Source organism: Leucoraja erinacea, chromosome 4, assembly GCF_028641065.1.
Source record: "Leucoraja erinacea ecotype New England chromosome 4, Leri_hhj_1, whole genome shotgun sequence".
NCBI classification, from domain to species: Eukaryota; Metazoa; Chordata; class Chondrichthyes; order Rajiformes; family Rajidae; genus Leucoraja; species Leucoraja erinaceus.
In genome coordinates this window covers 34,205,880-34,220,620 of record NC_073380.1, presented here as the reverse complement: position 1 = coordinate 34,220,620, position 14,741 = coordinate 34,205,880, and positions in this window count along the sequence as shown.

The window sequence follows — 14,741 nt, the reverse complement described above, 5'->3', positions numbered from 1 at the left end:
TTTACAGAACATACAACAATACAATACAGGAACAGGCCCTTCAACCCACAATGTCTATGCTGAGCATAATGCCAAGACCAAATCTTATCTGTCTGCACATGACCCATATCCCTCCATATCCATGTGCCCATCAAAAGCTTCTTAAATGCCACTATTGTGTCTGTCTCTATCACCGCCTCTGGCATTGCATTCCCGGCACCCATCACTATTCTCCATAGAAAGTAACGCAACTTCAAAAAAACGATTGCATTTGGCACAAGTTAGGACATTTCAGAAAGATATGATAATGTAATGCAAAGTGCAAGACTGTTTCATTACAGCAGCCAAAGTGAGCATTGATTGATTAAAAGGTGAAGGTGGACAACTTAATTGAGTGTGGTTTAAATGATAAATAGTACTTTCCCATTAGCTTATCCATTCATTCCTTCCCTGTATTTATGTGATTCTTTATTAGTTCATGAATTAAAATATAACTTCCTTTTCTTTTTCAGAAATGATGAATAACATTAAACGGACACGCTGTGATAGTGGGAAAGCAAAAATACTGTTGAGACGGCCAATTAATCTCTCACTATCAGCTAAATACAATACATCCATTAGACAAGTATGGAATTTCCCTTGAAACAATTACTTTATAAAATTAAAAGCCTGTGACAGAAAGAGTGGAAACATTAAGTCTTGAAGCATCATTTTATCATTAACAGTAATTAATTTAGAAATAATTAATTTGTTAACATTTTCATCACTGCCTCACTATTAACTGACCAGGTTGACCCAAATTTGGTTTTGTATTCAACTTGTCATGGAGACATGTAGCACAGAAGCAGGCTCTTTGGCCTGACCCATTTGCCATATGTTTGGCGCTTATTCCTCAAAATCGACCCCCCCTTGAAATGTCTCTTAAATGTTATTATTGTACTGGCCTCGACTACTTCCTCTGCCAGTTTGTTCCATATACCCATCCCCACTGCGTGAAAAAGTTGCCTCTCAGGTTCCTATTAAATCTTTTCCCTTTCATCATAAACCTATACCCCAGGTTCTTGATTTCCCCAACTCTGGGGAAAATGACTCTGAGCATCCACCCAATCAATTCCACTCATTATTTTATACAACTCTATAAGATCACTCCTCAGTCTCCTGGGTCCAGGGAATAACATCATAACTTGTTGAATCTCTCCCCACAGCTGAGGACTTCATTGTTGCAGGACCATATTACATATTTGATGCAGATTGGCAGCAGATTGTTGTTTTGTGGATCTTCGGTATAAGGCATGTCTTCTTGAACACTTCAACTAATCCTCATTGGTTGAAGTGTACCAGAAGACATGCCTTATACCTTATTGTAGCTCATCCTTCACACGAATGCATATAAAACTGCAATTTAGAACGTTCAATTGCTTTCTCAACACTGCCATTCCCAAAACAGATACTCTCTTCCAAGCTCTGTGATTGGAGGGCTTTGAAGAGAACTAAGGGAATGTATGTCCTATGGTACCAAGGACTAAGAAAGGGGATACAAGGGATCAATGTGTTGACTGAGAGAGGATGGTGAAAGCTCGTTACACGGCTGCTCTCTCTGGAGGAGGTGTAAATAGAAGGGAATGAATAAATGGAGAGAGAGAGGGAACTAGAGATGTAGAGAATCTGCAATAAGTTTAGTTTACTTGATTTTATTATTGTCATGTGTACAGTGAAAAACTTTTTGCTGCATGCTATCCAGTGAATGAAAGACTGTAATTGGTTACAATCAATCTGTCCACAGTGTACAGATACATGATAAAGAGTATAACATTTAGTGTAAGATAAAGTCCTTTAAAGATAGTTTCAAAGGGCTCCAATAAGATAGATGGGAGATCAGGACCGCATTCTAGCTGGGGAGAGGATGGGTTGGTTGCCAGATAACAACTGGGAAGAAACTGTCCCTGAATCTGGAGGTATGCATTTTCAAGCTTCTGTACCTCTTGCCTGATGGTAGTGGGGGAAAAAGGGAATGACCAGGGTGAGACAAGTCCTTGACTATGCTGGCGACCTTGCCAATGTGAAGTGTAGATGGAGTCCATGGAAAGGGAGGCCTGGGCTACGTCCACAATTCTCTGCAATTTCTTGTGGTCTTGGATGGAGCTGTTCCCAAACTATGCTGCGATGCATCCCAGTAAATTGCTTTCTGCAATGCATCTGTAATAGTTGTTGAGGGTTGTTGGGGCATGCCGAACTTCCTAAACCTTCTAAGGAAGTAGTGATGCCGGTGTACATTCTAGGCCTTTGCTTTGATATGGCTGGTTTTATACAAATTGCTGGTGATATTTATTCCTAAGGACCTTCAAGCTTTCAACCATCTCTACTTCAGTGCCATCTGGTGAGTGTGTGTTCTGCTTTGCTTCCTGAAGACCCTGAATGCTTCAAAAACTCAACAACTTATCTCTCCTCTTAATATATGCTTGCTTTCGAACATTTTTTCCCTCTAATGAAAGGTACATGACCTGAAACATTAACCTCCATACATGCTGCCTTGCTTGCATAGTTTTTCCAGTATTTTGCTGTTTTTATTTCAGATTTCCAGCATTGGAAATTGGTCCTGCATTTTTATACTTTTCAATTACAGTAAACCTTCAATAATCTAGCACACCACAGGGCTTTTGTAGCGCTGTACTGACAAATGTATACACATTGGATATTACTGCTAGTACCACCAAAGCCTTTTTTTAGGCTGCTACATGATAGAAAAATACATTTTCCAATCAACCTAAAGTGTTTAAAAGGAGTGCAGGGCACTTTGCATTCAAATGGAACACAGGAAATGAAGCCATGGTGAAGATAAAATGAAAGTAGGTAACAATACCCGTGGAGTTTAAAAGTAACACTGGAAATGGGGCCCGGTGAGTTTAAAGGGAGGGTGTGAAACTTGGTACCGAAGTGTTTAAAGGGATAGCCAGACATAAAGGCCCAGTGTGTTTAAAGGGAAGAGTGGAAAAGGGCTCCAGTGAGTTTAAAGAGAATGCTAAATTAAAGAGTAAAGAGTAAAGTGGCTCAGTTAAGTTTAAAAGACGCGGGAACCAAATCCCAAATGCTGTCCTGGTCGCCATTTCCTTTTCGCTCTGCTGCATTTTGTGCTGTAGGAGTCTTTCTTCCCTTATATCGGGCATCGAATATCATACATTTCAACAGCTTTTGAAATCTAATACATCTCCAAATCTCTCTTCCCCTTCACCGTCCTTGGAAGCCCCCAGTTTGAGACTGTAATGAAACCTCTAATGCCTTCTGGCACCTTACGTTTCCAGTTGCCTGCACCTCTTATTAAGAGAGTGTGAGTGCCTTTCATTTCTTCCTCAAATGGATGCCCAACATTTCCCTCATCACAGACTATTTTCCTTCATTTGGCTGAATTTATTCACAGTGAATGACTTCCCACTTAGCCGCACTAACATCCTCCCAATCAAAGGTGGACACAAAATGCTGCTGTAACAGAGAGTTGTGAGTCTGGGGAATTCTCTGCCTCACAGTGCGGTGGAGTCTAGTTCTCTGGATACTTTCAAGAGAGAGCTAGATAGGGCTCTTGAAGATAGCAAAGTCGATATGGGGAGAAGGCAGGAACCGGGTACCGATTGTGGATGATCAGCCATGATCACATTGAATGGTGGTGCTGGCTTGAAGGGCTGAATGGCCTACTCCTGCACCTATTGTCTATTTTAACTCAGCGGGACAGGCAGCATCTCTGGAGAGAAGGAATGGGTGATGTTTCGGGTTGAGACCCTTCTTCAGACTGATCAATTTGAAGAAGGGTCTCGACCCAAAACATCACCCATTCCTTCTCTACAGTGATGCTGCCTGGCCCGCCGAGTTACTCCAACATTTTGTGTTATCTTCAGTTTAAACCAGCATTTACAGTTCCTTCCTACACACCCAACCAAACGTACATCTTTGGGAATTTACATCAGCACGTCTGCAGCGACTCTTTTCAATTTCCACACCACTGATATCATCCAATTGGGATCATCGCCGCTCGGTATGGCAGCTGCTCTTCCCAAGACTGCAATATATTGTATTGTGTAGCTAAGTTCATCAGGCCTACTCAGGCCTCATTGCCACCTCTTTATCCAGTGTGTTGTCAGCTTTGTTTCCTGCTCTCTTATGAAAAATCAAAAGTGTACTGCCAATTTTGCAGTATGATTCTATTCAGTCTGAAAATTTACTGTGAGCTTCTACTTGTCTGTCACTTAATTTTCCAACACACATAATCTGATATAATTGTCTGTGTCCTTCTCCACTTTCCAATGTAACTGATGAACAATCTCTTGTTTCTGAGGGCTGACATTCTTACTTTCTTCAAAGAGGCATCTATCATACCATACATACCTCATTGACTACCATCCAATAGTACTTTCATCCACTGTAGTGAAATGCTCTGAGAGGTTAGTTAGAGTACAAATCAATTTCTGTCTCAGAAATGATCAAGATCCACTTCAATTTGCCTATCGCCACAACAGTTCACCAACTGGTGTTATTTCACAATCTCTCCACTCTGCTTAGAACCATCTGGATGACAGGCTCCAGCTTAGTGTTCAACACAATCTGTGCCTCCAAACCCTTTACCAAGCTCCAAGACCTGGACCTCTATACACCCCTTTGAAATTGTATCCTTGACTTGCTCATCAGCAGACTTCAATCAGTGAGAATCAATAACAACATCTCCTCCTCACTGACCATCAACTATACTTCACCTCAAGTTTTGTGTGTCTATTCCTTTGCCCTACTCTCTTTACACCACAGCTATGTGACAAAGCACAGCTCAAATACCACCTACAAATTCCACTATGACTCCGTTGTTGTTGGCTGAATCATGGGTGGTGATGAATCAGTGCATAGATATAGATATGCCATTTATTGTCACTATACATGTACAGTGAAACTGAAAGCTGCTCGTACTCAGTGCATACATACAATTTAGCACAAAAAACAAGAAACAGGAAGAAAAAACAAAAAACAGAAGGGAGATGGGGGGGGGGGGGGGAATAGGTGCACAAATTCTGCGGCGCTACATACATATATACATATATACAGATGGAAGTCCGTGTTGGGCGGTGTAGTCAGTGCATGTGTGAATTTGAATTTATAGTAGATATAATTCTCGCATAGGACAGAGATGTAACACCTAGTTGAGTGGTGCTGCACCAACAGACCTCTTATTAAACATCAACATAACAAAGATACTAATAATTGATTTCATGAAATGGAAGTTGGGAGACCATGGGCCAATTTCCATTGGTGGGTCTGCATTGGAGAGAGTTAGCAGCTTCAAAGTCTCAGGCATTAACATCTCAAGTGACCTGTCTTGGGTCTAGCATAGAGATGTAACCCTGAAGATGGTGAACCAGCCTCTCCACTTACCTAGAGGTTTAAAGAGATTTGGCATGTCATCAAATACTTAAACCTATTTCTACAGATACATTGTAGAAGGTATCATTAATGTTTGCATCATGACCTTGCATGGCAATTCCAACGCACAGGAATGCAAGATGTTGCAGGCACTCAGCCCTGTCCATAATGGGCACACTGCTCTCCACCCTCAAAAGCAGCAACCCTCAAGAAGGTGGCATCTATCATCAATGATCTCCACCATCAGGGACATGCCCTCTTCTGGCTATTACCATCATCCTAATCTTAACATAGAAACATAGAAAATAGGTGCAGGAGTAGGCCATTCAGCCCTTCGAGCCTGCACCGCCATTCAATATGATCATGGCTGCTTATCCAACTCAGTATCCTGTACCTGCCTTCTCTCCATACCCCCTGATCCATTTAGCTACAAGGGCCACATTGAACTCCCTCTTAAATATAGCCAATGAACTGGCCTCAACTACCTTCTGTGGTAGAGAGTTCCAGAGATTCACCACTCTCTGTGTGAAAAATGTTTTTCTCATCTCGGTCCTAAAAGATATCCCCCTTATCCTTAAGCTGTGACCCCTTGTTCTGGACTTCCCCAAAATCGGGAACAATCTTCCTGCATCTAGCCTGTCCAACCCCTTAAGAATTTTGTACGTTTCGATAAGATCCCCCCTCAATCTTCTAAATTCTAGCGAGTACAAGCCGAGTCTATCCAGTCTTTCTTCATATGAAAGTCCTGACATCCCCGGAATCAGTCTGGTGAACCTTCTCTGTACTCCCTCTATGGCAAGAATGTGTTTTCCTCAGATTTGGAGACCAATTCCAACACACAATAATGCCAGGTGTTGCAGTCACTCAATACCCTGTACATAATGGGCAGTAGAACCTCCCTCAAAAGCTCCTATACCCTCAGAATGGCATTTATCTCAATGATCTCCACCTCAACATGCCCTCTTCTGCTATTCATCATCCTAAATTGCGTGCATAGCACCTGAAAATAGGTGCCTAGTAGGCCAATCGGCCCTTCGGTGTATTCCATGGCTGCTCATCCACACCCAGTCTCGTATCTGCCTTCTCTCCATACCTCCCTTTTCCTTTTAATCGAACACCATCTTAAAGATAGCCAATAGTCTGGCCTCAACTACCTTCTGTGGTTGAGAGCCAGAGTGCCTGTGAAAAAATGTTTTTCTCATCTCGGTCCTAATTTATTTCCACATTATCCTGCATCTGTGCCACCCCTTGTTCTGGACTTCCCCAAAATCGGAAACAATCTTCCTGCATCTAGCCTGTCCAACCCCTTAAGAATTTTGTAAGTTTCGATAAGATCCCCCTCAATCTTCTAAATTCTAGCGAGTACAAGCCGAGTCTATCCAGTCTTTCTTCATATGAAAGTCCTGACATCCCCGGAATCAGTCTGGTGAACCTTCTCTGTACTCCCTCTATGGCAAGAATGTCTTTCCTCAGATTTGGAGACCAAAACTGTACACAATACTCCAGGTGTGGTCTCACCAATACCCTGTACAATTTCCTCGTCCAAATCATTAATATATATTGTAAATAGCTGGGGTCCCAGCACTGAGCCTTGCGGTACCCCACTAGTCATTGCCTGCCATTCTAAAAAGGACTTGTTTACTCCTACTCTTTGCTTCCTGTTTGCTAGCCAGTTCTCTATCCAGATCAATACTGAACCCCCAATACCGTGTGCTTGAAGTTTGTATACTAATCTTTTATGTGGGACCTTGTCAAAAGCCTTCTGAAAGTCCAGATATAACACATCCACTGGTTCTCCCTTATCCACTCTACTAGTTACATTCTCGAAAAATTCTATAAGATTCGTCAGACATGATTTACCTTTTGTATATCCATGGTGACTTTGTCCAATGATTTCACCATTTTCCAAATGTGCTGCTATCCCATCTTTAATAACTGACTCTAGTAGTTTCCCCACTACCGATGTTAGACTAACTAGTCTGTAATTCCCCGTTTTCTCTCTCCCTCCCTTTTTAAAAAGTGGGGTTACGTTAGCTACCCTCCAATCCTCAGGAACTACTCCAGAATCTAAAGAGTTTCAAAAAATTATCACTAATGCATCCACTATTTCTGGGGCTACTTCCTTAAGTACTCTGGGATGCGGCCTATCCAGCCCTGGGGGTTTATCGGCCTTCAATCCATTCAATTTACCTAACACCACTTCCCGGCTAACCTGGATTTCACTCAATTCCTCCATCTCATTTGACCCTCAGTCCCCTGCTATTTCTGGCAGATTATTTATGTCTTCCTTAGTGAAAACTGAACCAAAGTAGTTATTCAATTGGGCTGCCATGTCCTTGTTCCCCATGATCAATTCACCCGTTTCTGACTGCAAGGGACCTACATTTATTTGAACTAATCTCTTTCTCTTCACATATCTATAAAACCTTTTGCAGTCAGTTTTTATGTTCCCTGCCAGTTTTGTTTCATAATCTATTTTCCCTTTCCAAATTAAGCCCTTTGTCCTCCTCTGCTGGACTGAATTTCTTCCAGTCCTCTGGTAGGCTGCTTTTTCTGGCTAATTTATACACTTCATCTTTTGTTTTGATACTATCCCTGATTTCCCTTGTTATCTACTGATGCACTACCTTCCCCGATTTATTCTTTTGCCAAACTGGGATGAACAATTGTTGTAGTTCATCCATGCAGTCTTTAAATGCCTTCCATTGCATATCCTCCGTCAACCCTTTAAGAATTAATTGCCAGTCAATCTTGGCCAATTCACGTCACATACCCTCAAGGTTACCTTTCTTTAAGTTCAGAGCCATTGTTTCTGAATTAACTATGTCACTCTCCATCCTAATGAAGAACTCTACCATATTATGGTCACTCTTGCCCAAGGGGTCACGCACAACAAAACTGCTAACTAACCCTTCATCATTAATCAATACCCAGTCTAGAATAGCCTGCTCTCTCGTTGGTTCCTCTACATGTTGGTTTAGAAAACTATCCTGCATACATTCCAAGAAATCCTCTTCCTCAGCACCCCTGCCAATTTGATTCACTCAATATATATGCAGATTATACAGTCACCCATTATAACTCTTTTACCTTTGTTGCACACATTTCTAATTTCCTGTTTGATGCCATCCCCGACTCCACTACTACTGTTAGGTGGCCTGTACACAACACCCACCAGCGTTTTCTGCCCTATTGTGTTTCGCAGCTCTACCCATATCGATTCCACACCCTCCAAGCTAATGTCCTTCCTTTCCATTGCGTTAATTTCCTCTCTAACCAGCAATGCCACCCCACCTTTTCCTTTCTGTCTATCCCTCCTGAATATTGAATATCCCTGGATGTTGAGCTCCCAGCTTTGGTCATCCTGGAGCCATGTGTCCGTGATCTCAACTATATCATAATCATTAATAGCTATCTGCACATTCAACTCATCCACCTTATTACGAATGCTCCTTGCATTGAGACTCAAAGCCTTCAGGCTTGGTTTTACAATGCTCTTACCCCTTATACAATTATGTTGAAAAGTTGCCCTTTTAGATTTTTGCCCTGGATTTGTCTGCCTGCCACTTTTACTTTTCACCTTGTTACCTATTTCTTCTACCCTCATTTTACACCCCTCTGTCTCTCTGCTCACACATGTATGAACCCCACCACCTCTTATTCTCTGTTTATTATTTTTTTCTATTTTCCCCCCTACATGTTGGGTCTGAGTGCTTCCCTTCTCTGCCTCCTGCCTCACACACTGTCTACTAGCTTTCTCTATTTGAGTCACTCCACCCAACCGTTCTAGTTTAAAGTCTCTGCAGTAGCCTTTGCAAATCTCCCCACCAGGATATTGGTCCCCCTCGGGTTCAAGTGCAACCCGTCCTTTTTGTACAGGTCCCACCTTCCACAAAAGAAGTCCCAATGATCCAGAAACTTGAATCCCTGCCCTCTGCACCAGTCCTTCAGCCACGCATTTATCCTCCTCCTCACTCCATTCTTACTCTCACTGTCACGTGACACAGGCAGTAATCCCAAGATTGTTACCTTTGCGGTCGTTCTCCTTAACTCTCCTCCTAACTCCCTAAATTTTCCTTTCAGTACCTCTTCTCTTTTTCTACCTATGTCATTGGCACCTATATGTACCACGACCTCGGGCTCCTCTCCCTCCCATTTCAGGATATCTTGGACACGTTCAGACACATCCCAAACCCTGGCACCAGGGAGGCAAACTACCATCTGGGTCTCCAGACTGCATCCACAGAATCGCCTATCTGACCCCCTAACTATAGAGTCCCATATTAGTACGGCCCCCTCTTCTTTTCCTTACCCTTCTGAGTAACAGGGCCGGTCTCTGTACCGGAGGCCTGGCCACTGTTTCTACCCTCAGGTAGGCTGACCCCCCCAACAGTACTCAAACAGGAGTACTTATTGTCACGGTGTACAGCCACTGGGGTACTCTCTAGTCCCTGCCTCTGCCCCTTGCGTCTCCTAACCGTGACCCACTTGCCTGCCTCCTGTGGTCTTGGAGTGACCACCTCTCTGTAACTCCTCTCAATTCCTCGCTCTCCCTGACCAGACGGAGGTCATTGAGCTGCTGCTCCAGGTTCCTAATATGGTCCCTTAGGAACCCCATCTCGACACACCTGGCGCAGATGTGGACGTCTGGAAGGCTATCAGATTCCTTGACCTCCCACATCTGACATCCATAACAGTAAACTGCCCTGGCACTTATACTCCCCTCTTACCTAGGATACAATACAAAGTACAATACAATACAATACAAACTGCTACAATACAATCAGCAGGGATCTGACTCCCAATCAGCTGCTCCCTCTTGTCTGCTTCCACCAATCAGCGGCTTCCTCAAGCCCACTTGTTTTGAAATGCGAATGGAACGTTGGAACGTTACAGCATTGGGTTCCTCCCTCTGCGACTGCTCCAATGGCTCGTGGGCCTTTGTAAGAAACAAGCCCCGCACTCGGATTTTAAGCCTACCGCTCTGGCGTAGCCCCTCCCTCAGTGACCACTCCAACGGCTCTTGGGCCTCAACAATGGACCACCTCTTGTTTTCTAATCGTGTTTAGGGCTAGTGGCTTGTTTTTGCTGTCCTTTTCACTACCTTGTGTACTATATATATATATATATATATATATATATATATATATATATATATATATATATATATATATATATAATGAGACGGATGTTCAGCAACTGTGGCGGTGCTTGAATGCTATCACCTCCTACAAGGCGAAATCAGGAGGCAGCTCAAATGTCAGCGAAGCATCACTCCCTGACGAGCTCAATGCCTTTAACGCACGCTTTGATAGGGAGAACACTGATGTGCCTTCCTGAGCCCCCATTCGCCGTGATGGTTTTTCAGTCACAGTCACAGAGGCCAACGTCAGTAGATCCTTCAGGGGGGTGAACTCTCGGAAAGCACCTGGACCTGATGGTATATCCAGTCGTGTTCTAAAACCTATGCGGACCAACTGGCTAGAGTTTTTACGGACATTTTCCACCTTTTACGTCTGAGGTCTGAGGTTCCCACCTGCTTTAAAAGGGCATCAATAATACCGGTGCCCAAGCAGAGCAAGGTGCCGTGCCTCAATGACTATCGACCAGTGGCACTAACGTCTGTGGTGATGAAGTGCTTTGAGAGGTTGATTATGGCGCATATCAACTCCTACCTCGTCAAGAACCTTGACCCACTGCAGAACTTGTGTGAATGGGTAGACAAAAATGCTGGAGAAACTCAGCGGGTGAGGCAGCATCTATGGAGCGAAGGAAATAGGCGGTCTTTCGTTGAGACCCATCTTCAGACCGATGTGAGGGTGGGGGGGATGGGAAGAAGAAAGGAAGAGGTGGAAACAGTGGGCTGAGGGAGAGCTGGGAAGGGGAGGAGAAAGCATGGATTACCTGAAATTGAAGAAGTCAATGTTCATACCGCTGGGGTGCAAACTGCCCAAGCGAAATACGAGGTGCTGTTCCTCCAATTTACAGTGAGCCTCATTCTGGCCATGGAGGAGGCCCAGGACAGAAAGGTCACATTTGGAATGGGAGGAGGAGTTGAAGTGCTGAGCCACCGGGAGATCAGGTTGGTTATTGAGGACCGAGCGGAGGTGTTGGGCGAAGCGATCGCCAAGCCTACGCTTGGTCTCACCGATGTAGAGCAGGTGACACCTAGAGCAGTGGATGCAATAGATGAGGTTGGAGGAGGTGCAGGTGAACCTCTGCCGCACCTGGAAAGACTGCGTGGGTCCTTGAATAGAGTCAAGGGGGGAGGTAAAGTGACAAGTGTAGCATTTCCTGCGGTTGCAAGGGAAAGTGCCAGGAGAGGGGTGGCTTGGATGGGAAGGGATGAATTGATCAGGGAGTTACAGAGGGAGTGGTCTCTGCGGAAAGCCGACAGGGGAAGGAGATGGGAAGATGTGTGTGAATTGATCACCAAGCCTGCGCTTGGTCTCACCGAGGTTGATCATACGCTGAATAATCCAACCACATTTTTGTTTGGAAGTGTAAAGAAATAATAGAAATTGCATTAATTGCAATGTGTAAAAAGAGTTGAGATACTGTATTATAATTTTGCTGCATATCATTGTGGTATATATATCATGTCTTGATTGGCGAATATGTTTAGTTTGTGACTTTATTTGAAGCAGAAATAATATGTGAATGCTTCATTGAACATAATTCCGACTGGTAACTATGCACTTCGTCCAAGCACATTATCGCATTTGTCGAAGGGGGGGTGCGTTGGGTGCGACCGCACCCCCCTTTATCCCCCCCTAAGAAAAAAATCACCAAAAAATAAATAAATGAATAAATAAATAAATAAATAAATAAAATGAAAATCAACGTTTCCACTTTGGAAACTGCCAGTTCTCTCTTCTCTCGTCGCCGGGCAGGAGTTGCTGGATCTGAACCCAACGGCTGTAACCCCAACACTAGACGCCGCTGCGGCGGAGCCCGCTCCCCTCGCCTCCCCCTGCCGCCGGGGCTCAAGCCATCTTCCCCCCGCACCACCCCCGCAGGGCTCATGCCACCCCCGCTGACCCCCACTAGGTCTACACCACCCCGCAGGGCCCACACCACCCCCCAGCTGACACACCCCGCGGGGCCCACTCCCCCCCCCACTGACACCCCCGCTGGGCCACGCCAGCTCCGCTGCTGGGTCCATGCCACCCTCGCTGACCCCCGCTGGGTCCATGCCACCCCCCGCTGGGTCCATGTCCCCCTCGCTGACCCCCACTAGGTCTACGCCACCCTGCTGGGCCCACGCCACCCCTGCTGGGCCCACGCCACCCCTGCTGGGCCCACGCCACCCCAGCTGACCCCCGTGGGGCCCACTCCACCCCCACGCCACCCCAACTGACCCCCGCTGGGCCCCCGCCACCCCCGCTGGGCCCAAGCCACCTTCTTCCCCCCTGCCCCCCCCCGCATCATCAAGAAAGAGGGGGGATGTGAGAGGGGGGGGGGAGGGGAGAGAGAGGAGAAGGGAGAGGAGAGAGAGATGGGGGAGGGGAGAGGGAAAGGGGGATTATCTTGAGTGAGATTGCAAAATTAAGGTACGTTTTAGAGCTATTATATTTTCTCCTCCATATGAATAATATTAAACAATATCAAATAATATCAAACAATTGGAACTGCTTTCGTTTCCTAGATAACAATACTGAAAAATATGAATTCCATAGTTTGTGACATAAACACACATTTTAATGGGATCATTATATACAGATGTAACATATCAATTTCGAGATCGGGGGGAGTGCTGGGGGCAAATATGCGTCAAGCCGATAGCGTAATCGTTAAAGAGTTAAAAGATAGCCTAATCGATAAAGAGCTGAGAAGAGGAATCAGAGCTGCCAAGGAAAGGTACTCTGAGAAGTTGAGAAGCAAGTTCTCATCTAATGAATCTTCTTCAGTTTGGAAGGGCATGCAAGAAATCACCAGCTATAAGAGGAAAGCCCCCCGTTCTTTGGACAATCGTCAGCTGACGAACGACCTGAATTAGTTTTACTGCAGGTTTGAAAATCAGAAACGTAACCCTGGTACCCCTTCCCAACAAACACAGCCAGACCCCAGTCTGCAAAGAATGAACCCTGCACCATCTCCTTCCCATTCACCACTTCACACCTACTTAAGGCAAGACTCCAGCATGAAAAGAGTGGACCCTTTCCCACCCCAACCAACACTTCACATCCTCCTCCTCCTCACGCCTACTGGAGTCTTGCCTTAAGTAGGTGTGAAGTGGTCAGCTGACGAATGACCTGAATTAGTTTTACTGCAGGTTTGAAAATCAGAAACGTAACCCTGGTACCCCTTCCCAACAAACACAGCCAGACCCCAGTCTGCAAAGAATGAACCCTGCACCATCTCCTTCCCATTCACCACTTCACACCTACTTAAGGCAAGACTCCAGCATGAAAAGAGTGGACCCTTTCCCACCCCAACCAACACTTCACATCCTCCTCCTCCCTTTTTCCTTCCTTTCCCCCCCCCCACCCCCCATCAGTCTGAGGAAGGGTTTCGGCCCGAAACATCGCCTATTTCCTTCGCTCCATAGATGCTGCTGCACCCGCTGAGTTTCTCCAGCATTTTTGTGTACCTTCGATCTTCCAGCATCTGCAGTTCCTTCTTGAACACTTCACACCCACTCACAGCATGACCTCAGTCACAACCACTCACAGCCTGACTACGGGCTTGTCGCACTGTAGTCATGAAGACCGTTGAAAGGCTTTTGCTGGCCAAGCTGAAAAATAGCACAATGGGGGGTGCGGTCGCACCCAACGCACCCCCGCCCTTCGGACGGCCATGTGTTATTTGGCAACTTAATAAGCTGCCAAGTTTGCCCTGCTGACAACATAGAAAAAAAAATTAAATGACAGCCCAGCAAGGTGTATAATATTTTTGACACTGTCATATGCCTTTCTTACATATGATGTTACAACGCACTGTAGTCTCTAAACAACCCTTCAGTAATTTTCCTTGCCTTCCATTTCAGAATAATAGTGTTTTAAGCCAATAACTCGACACTAGCACTGGCAATAAATAAACAAATAAATAAATAAGCGCAGCTTTCCAGCCCCTTATTTCATTGGCCACACTCCCCTGCAAATCGGTGTCAATCTGGTGGACCATCTTCCTCTAGTCGTAGGGGTGGGGGATTGGGAGAGGCCTCACAAGTGGAACAGCTTAGGGCCTCTCTTCATCTAAATCCGGCCCTGTCTTACCTCACTGTTCTTGTGCATATGACAATAAACAAATCTTGACTTGACTCTTTTATCCAGGCATGTTGCAGTCTTTGGAACTATATCGAATTCAACACGTTCAGATGACTCCTTTCCCATTTGCCACGGAACTGGCCAGTTCTGCTGTAACTA